This window comes from Salvelinus sp. IW2-2015, unplaced genomic scaffold (assembly GCF_002910315.2).
Source record: "Salvelinus sp. IW2-2015 unplaced genomic scaffold, ASM291031v2 Un_scaffold1595, whole genome shotgun sequence".
Taxonomy (NCBI): domain Eukaryota; kingdom Metazoa; phylum Chordata; class Actinopteri; order Salmoniformes; family Salmonidae; genus Salvelinus; species Salvelinus sp. IW2-2015.
The window spans coordinates 8813-16972 of NW_019943018.1; the positions used below are offsets into that span (position 1 = coordinate 8813).

General features: G+C 45.9%; 1 pseudogene; it reads right to left on the reverse strand.

Moving 5' to 3' along the window:
- LOC112071361 (kinesin-like protein KIF13B) overlaps positions 1-8160 on the reverse strand; it is a 40788-nt pseudogene that overhangs the window by 7284 nt on the left and 25344 nt on the right.

An 8160-nucleotide genomic window follows, 5' to 3' on the forward strand; every position in this document is an offset into this window, starting at 1 on the left:
CACGGTTTCAGTGAGAGGACTAACTGGTTGCCTCACACCTCTCCAAAGTGTACACGGTTTCAGTGAGAGGACTAACTGGTTGCCTCACACCTCTCAAGTGCACACATTTCCAAAGTCATTTTAATGCACTTTTATGACTCAAAGAAGAGTCTTCAACTATAAATTGCTTTTTTTTTTAGCTTTCCTAGCTGAGCCGTTGAGGAACTAGAGCGAGCAGACTTGTTGTTTTGTTTGGGACACATCCCAGCATCCCCACACCTGTTGTTTAGGCAATCCAAAAACAGACCATTATAAATCACAAATCAGGGTCAGGTGGGCATCATTTGAAAGCTTGTTCTATTGCCAACATGACTAGCTAAGTTATACAATCTGATATTACAGTGTTAGGCTTTCACGTGTAATTCAGGGAAACAGATCTTTGGTGCCCATAGAAAGGAGACCTGAGAGGATTCAGGAGGCGTGTGACACGACAAACAGGCTCAGTGTGTTCAGAACGACCCTAGAGTATGACACCGTGTCGTCTTATAACTTGTACATTCTAACACAGTGGTTATAAACGTTGACACTGTATATGACGTGAGATGTATTATTTTGGGGAAATGTGAAGTGCACATTTGGACTGACAGGTGTTTGGTTTGCTTGTATGACGTCAAAGCGGTATTTATTATAAATCCTCAACGTCTCATCTTTCAAAAATACATAGACTCCTCTTAAAATTTACAACACTTCCTTCACTCAGACAACAAAACATTTCCCTCACTCAGACAACATTTCTAAAGTTGCCCAATCAGTGGGAGGGATCGGGGCAACTTCATGTCGAGCGAGGTGCTCAAGATCAGAACGACTGTCAATCAAAACCCAGACAGACCTGTGATGTCATCTATAGCGTGTTACTGTACAGCCACTGAGCTCTGACGTCATGTATAGCATGTTACTGTACAGCCACTGAGCTCTGACGTCATGTATAGCATGTTACTGTACAGCCACTGAGCTCTGACGTCATCTATAGCGTGTTTACTGTACAGCCAATGAGATCTGACGTCATCTATAGCGTGTTACTGTACAGCCACTGAGCTCTGACGTCATGTATAGCATGTTACTGTACAGCCACTGAGCTCTGACGTCATCTATAGCGTGTTACTGTACAGCCAATGAGATCTGACGTCATATATAGCATGTTACTGTACAGCCACTGAGCTCTGACCTCATCTATAGCATGTTACTGTACAGCCAATGAGATCTGACGTCATCTATAGCGTGTTACTGTTCAGCCAATGAGATCTGACGTCATCTATAGCATGTTACTGTACAGCCAATGAGATCTGACGTCATCTATAGCATGTTACTGTACAGCCAATGAGCTCCAAATGTAGGCATTTATGTCCAATTCTGCCATTTTCAACCTGTATATGGGTACGAGTGTAAAAGGTTAACTAATGACTGAACATTTAGTATATTTGTCTGACATGTCACCCACGTAATCTGATTGATGACGGGCACTGCAGCTTAATGCCATAGAATGAACACACACACACCTCTCCCTTCTGGTTGATGATAGGTACAGCATATTGCAGCTTGACGTCGTAGAAGAGACAGGCCAGAAACACGTTGGCCACTCCTATCAGACTGTGGTTCTCCTGCTCGTCAAAGAACGGGTCGGCACGCTTGAAGTAGGAACGCATCACCTAGACAGGAGGAGAGAGGAGGAGAGGGGAAGGGAGAGAGGGGAAGGGAGAGACGAGAGAGGGAGACAGGGGGAGAGGAGAGAGGGAGACAGGGAGAGATGGGGGGAGAGAGGAGGAGAGAGGGAGACAGGGTGAGGCACCATCATTTGCAAATTAATTAATTAAAAATCCTACAATGTGATTTTCTGGATTTTTTTTTCTCATTTTGTCTGTCATAGTTGAAGTGTACCTATGAAGTGTACCTATACTTTTTTGCCCCACTGTACATATATATATATATATACACACATACACATATGTAGTATACAGTATGTTAGTATGGGTATTCTAACAACTCTGGTTAGTTATTTTAGATCAGAACAATGAATGACAGGAGGGAAGGGGAAAACTTGGAGACAATCTAGTCTTAGAAGTAGTTAACCACATCACTCAACTTCAACTTCACACACACAGGGGGGGGTTGTAGACACACACACACACACAGGGGGTTGTAGACACACACGGGTTGTAAACTCACAGGGTTGTCTTCGTCATAGTCCTTCCACTCCTGGTACAGTTCTCTCATGTCCACCAGTCTGTTCTCCATCTTCTCCAGAGCCCAGATCTGTTTCCCTTTCCCCTTACGCCTCACCTGCACCGCGGGCTCACTCAGCACAGCATCACGCTGGAGAGGGAGGCAGATTTTATTAGGATCTCTTTTAGTCCTCATTTGGACTAATCTTCCAAGAGTCCTTAAACGTTAAAATACACATTTATAATACGAACACATTTTCACATATAACACAGTGTTACAAAAACAGACATAATACACTAACATATTAACCAGATAAATACTCTAACAGTCTAAAAAGATAGATTGATTCCTTCATCTATCATAGTCCAGGACAACTTTCCTATGTATTATATTTAAAATGGTTTTATAAAGTATTGTTTGAATTTATATATTGAAAAGGTTTCTGGTTTGATCAGATATATATTATTACATTTCTTTACTGCTCTAAAATCGACATGTTATTTGATCTATTTCTCTTTTCTGTCTGGATAACACATAGATGGTGGACAATCTATTCCTAGTACTTACTGAATGTCTGTCTCTTACCAGCTGAATACAGTTTGGCCTTTTTTTAAATGGTGTACATTGTCAAATAAAATAAGCATGTTTTATTTTATTTTATTATCTTGTTGAGTGATGGCCAACCAAGAGCATTGTGCATGACTACAACAGAAGAACCACATGTCCACCTTAAAACAATCCTTGCTGCTTTGTTCCGTTTAATTTGATTTATTTTACCTTTATTTAACTAGGCAATCAGTTAGGAACATATTATTTTCAATGACGGCCTAGGAACAGAGGGTGCCTTGTTCAGGGGGCAGAACGACAGATTGTTTTTTTACCTTGTCAGCTCGGGGATTCGATCTTGCAACCTTCCGGTTACTAGTCCAACGCTCTAAACCGCTAGGCTACCCTGCCGCTAGGCTACCTGCCGCCCAAATTAATCTGCGGCCTCCTAATTTCACCTGCTGTTGTATTTCACCAGACCACAGAACAGTAGTTCACCTGACTCCCAATAAACGCTTGGGTTATTTGCTTAAGAATCTTTCCTGGTAAATATATTTAGCTATCCTTTTGATCATGCATGCAGTTTTAATATATTTTTATTTTTATTTTACATAGATTAGTTATTTTAGGCGACCATGATAAGCAGTTGTCTTGCTGCACTCCCAGTAGTTTGGTTTCTGCCACTTCCTCAATTTGTACCCCCCCCCTTAATTGTATCCCGTGTTGTGTTGGCCTTTTCCTAGTGGAACAGACCAACATAACCCTGGTTTTCTTGGTGTTTAAAACAAGTTTGTTCTGGAAAAACCTACTCCCTGATATTCTCCAAATCTACTTGTAGAGCTTGCTGTACCTGTTGAACCGATTGTCTTGATGTATAAATTATAGTATCATCTGCAAATATAGTAGCTTGAATTTCAGATAAGGCATAAGGTCGTTGGTGTATGTATATATATATTAATTAAAAAAGTGGCCCAAGGCAGCCGCCCTGCGGTATTCCACAGTGTAAAGCATGATGGGAAGAAAATGACCCATTTATATAGTTAGACTGAGAGAGGGAGGGAGGCAGAGAGAGAGAGAGAGACACACAACCCACTGCAACACCTCACATGAAAGCAATGTAGACACACACAGCACTTTTGTCAGTATTTGTCTGACTGTGTACTGTAAAGCTGATAGTGTTATCAAGGTAGTTACTGCGCAGTCAGTCAGTCAAACACACACATCACCCTACCTTTCTGTTGGCATTGAGGTTAGCAGCAGGTATTTGCAGTGTGACCAGGTACTCCGTCCTCTTGTTGAGTTCCTCAGCTATGAAGCCAGCCTCCTGCACCAGCAGGTTAGCTCTGACGATCTGTTGTCTCAGTCTTCTCAGGCTACGAGTCATCATGGCCTCTCTACAGCACAGAGAGAGAGACACAGAGGGTTAGGGATGGTTATTGGACCAGCAGGTTAGCGCTGATGATCTGTTCCGAGTCACCACCGCCTCTCTACACCATGTAGAGATTTGGACCAACCTGTCAGTTACTATGTGACGATCTAGATTTACATTTTTACATTTTAGTCATTTAGCAGACGCTCTTATCCAGAGCGACTTACAGTAGAGTGCATACATTTTATTACATTTTTTTTTACATACTGAGACAAGGATATCCCTACCGGCCAAACCCTCCCTACCGGCCAAACCCTCCCTAACCCGGACGACGCTATGCCAATTGTGCGTCGCCCCACGGATCTCCCGGTTGCGGCCGGCTGCGACAGAGCCTGGGCGCGAACCCAGCCCAGCCTGGGCGCGAACCCAGAGACTCTGGTGGCGCAGCTAGCACTGCGATGCAGTGCCCTAGACCACTGCGCCACCCGGGAGATATTGATTCCTGCTGGATGATTCCTGCTGATTCAGTATGTATGGGGAGTTGTGTCAAAGTAACTTGTTCCGTGGCCGTTTAACTCTTGACCCCTCACCTGTCCTCGCTCCGTGGCCGTTTAACTCTTGACCCCTCACCTGTCCTCGCTCCGTGGCCGTTTAACTCGAGACCCCTCACCTGTCCTCGCTCCGTGGCCGTTTAACTCTTGACCCCTCACCTGTCCTCGCTCCGTGGCCGTTTAACTCTTGACCCCTCACCTGTCCTCGCTCCGTGGTCGTTTAACTCTTGACCCCTCAACCTGTCCTCGCTCCGTGGCCGTTTAACTCTTGACCCCTCACCTGTCCTCGCTCCGTGGCCGTTTAACTCTTGACCCCTCACCTGTCCTCGCTCCAGCGGCGCATGCGTGTCTGGGCGCAGGGTGATGATGCGAGCAATGCTGCTGAGGGTCCGGCTGGCTCCAGGCCTGCGGGTCCAGGGCTCTGCAGCGGCAGAGTGTTTTTCTCTGCAGGAGGGAGCTGCTTCCTCAGCTGCTGCAGCTCCTGTTCGTACATGTGTCTCTGGCGCTCCAGAGCCGTCCTCTTCTCCTCCTCGTGCTGCCGCTCCAACGTCTGGAGGACAGACTGCATGGGGTCTGAGGGGGGAGGGAGGAAGGAGGGGGAGCGTTAGTGATGAAACGTAGGAAAGCGAATAGATCTGTGAACTGCTGAGCTTAATATAGTCTTCTCATTCTGAACATGACGTCTGTATCTACCTTCAGATGAATGCAATGTAAGTCTCTCTGGATAAGAGTGTCTGCCAAATGACTACAATGTAAAATGTAAATTGTCACCGTTGTCGCCCATGCCCTTCATCATGACCTCTGTCTGGGCGAAATCGTATCCGAAGCTGACCTCGCTGGAGACGTCACTGGCCGTATCAAAGTCCACCTCCAACTGGTCAGTACTGAGGCAACTCTTCATCACACCTTCCTCTTCATCCTCACCCCCCGCATGGGCCAGGTGTCTGGGCAGGTTGATCCTGCGAGTGAGCGAGAGAGAGAAAGAGAGAGAGAGAGAGAAAGAGCGAGAGAGAAAGAGCGAGAGAGAAAGAGCGAGAGAAAGAGCAAGAGAGAGAGAGAGAGAAGAGCGGGAAAAGAGAAAGAGAGCGAGAGAAAGAGCAAGAAGAGAGAGGAGAGAAGAGAAAGAAGCGAGAGAGAGAGAGAAAGAGCGAGAGAGAGAAGAGAGAGAGAGAGAGAGAAAGAGCGAGAGAGAGAGAGAGAGAAAGAGAAAGAGCGAGAGAGAGAGCGAGAGAGAGAGCGGAGAGAGAGAGAGAGAAAAGAGAGAAAGAAAGAGCGAGAGAGAGAAGAGAGAGAGAGAGAGAAAGAGAGAGAGAGGAGAAGGAGAGAGAGAGAAGAGAGAGAAGAGAGAGAGAGTGAGAAAGAGCGAGAGAGAGGTGAGAAAAGAGCGAGAGAGTGAGAAAGAGCGAGAGAGAGAGAGAGAGAGAGAGAGCGAGAGAGGAGAAAGAGCGAGAGAGCGAGAGAGAGAGAGAGAGAGAAGGCTTAGACCAAAACAACAGTGTTTGTGCATAGACTATGAATGGCTACTGAAGTGACAGCTGTTATGATGTATTAAAGAGGGAGACAGCTGATCTGTAAACTCAACCTGAAGAAGTGGTTATTTCCCCACAGGATCCGGTCTCCATGGTGAAGCTGGAACTGGGTTGGTGACTGAAGAGCCATTCACACACGTACTGCAGACGGAGAGAGTCAGTGACTATTTACAGTAGATATGACAGAAATTAACTATAGCAGGTTGGGGTAGTTCTATTCAGTTTTGTTCCGTGCATTGGGGGTGTGTGTGTGTCTATGTGCAGCCCCTACCCTGTGTGTGTGTGTGTGTAGCCCACCGTGCGTTTGCAGCGTGTGTGTGTGTAGCCCTACCGTGTGTGTGGTGGTGTGTGTGTAGCCCTACCGTGTGTTGCAGTGTGTGTGTGTGTGCCCTACCGTGCGTTGCGGTGTGTGTGTGTAGCCCTACCGTGCGTTGCGGTGTGTGTAGCGTGTGTGTGTGTGTGTGTGTGTGTGCAGCCCTACCGTGGATTGCAGTGTGTGCGTGCGTGCGTATCCCTACCGTGTGTGTGTGTGTAGCCCTACCGTGCGTTGCGGTGTGTGTGTGTAGCCCTTCCGTGCGTTGCGGTGTGTGTGTGCAGCCCTACCGTGCGGTGCGGTGTGGTGTGAGAACCACTCCAGTCTCAGCAGTGATGTTGATGACACAGTGTTCAGGGTGGATAGCCATACCACACAGCTGAATATCCTGAGAGTCAGCAGAGCCAACACGCGTGTGCTCCTACACACGGGACACAAACATGGGACAGACCATAGAGAGGTGGGTTAATACGTTAATACGTCAACCAAGCCTGCACACGGGTGATCCTACACACGGGACTCAATCACTACCATGAAAAAATAAAAATAAAAAATCCCAGATTGTAGCTTTAAGATCTGTGAATAGGATGTTAAGTTGCTGACTGTACCTTTAGGTAGTAGACCAGCAGTTCGTTGAGGGCGGGGTCAGCGTTGAGGTTGACAAGGAAACACTTGTCATCTACCACTCTGATACCAGACGACTGGAGAGAGATACCTAGAGACTCCAACTGTTTCTGACGCTCCTACAGCACAACATAGAAGATAGATGACTGGAGAGAGATACCTAGAGACTCCAACTGTTTCTGTCTCTCCTACAGCACACACACAGTGGACAGTAGTAAAAAGGAGTAGACAATTGAAGACAGTACAGTCGTAGACAGTTAAAGACAGTTAAAGCCAGGAGAGAGATATCTAGAGATTCTAACTGCTTGTGAGGAAAGAAACATAATAAAACACAGAAAACTATCAGTAGAGCAGGACAGAGAAATGTACGTGTAGCTACCTGAGCGACTGACTCAGTCTTGCGTAGTTTCTGCTCCCAGGTAACAGTCATCTCCTGGATCAGCTTCTCCGATTCCTCCAGCCTGTCCTTCAGATCTGGAGCCTTCATGGACTGACAGGGAGAAGAGACAAATACACATTTTATTCATCACATGCTTGGTCAAACAACAGGATGTAGACTAACAGTGAAATGTTTACTTACAGGCCCTTCCCAAAAATACAGAGAGAAACAGAAGAGAAAAATAACACACAATGACTAATAATAACTTGTCTATATACAGAGTACCAGTACTGAGTCCGTGACCAGGGGTATGAGGTATTAACTTGTCTATATATACAGAGTACCAGTACTGAGTCCATGACCAGGGGTATGAGGTATTAACTTGTCTATATATACAGAGTACCAGTACTGAGTCCATGACCAGGGGTATGAGGTATTAACTTGTCTATATACACAGAATACCAGTACTGAGTCCATGACCAGGGGTATGAGGTATTAACTTGTCTATATATACAGAGTACCAGTACTGAGTCCATGTCCAGGGGTATGAGTTATTAACTTGTCTATATACACAGAGTACCAGTACTGAGTCCATGACCAGGGGTATGAGGTAATGGAGGTAGATATGTACATATAGTTCTTCGGAAAGT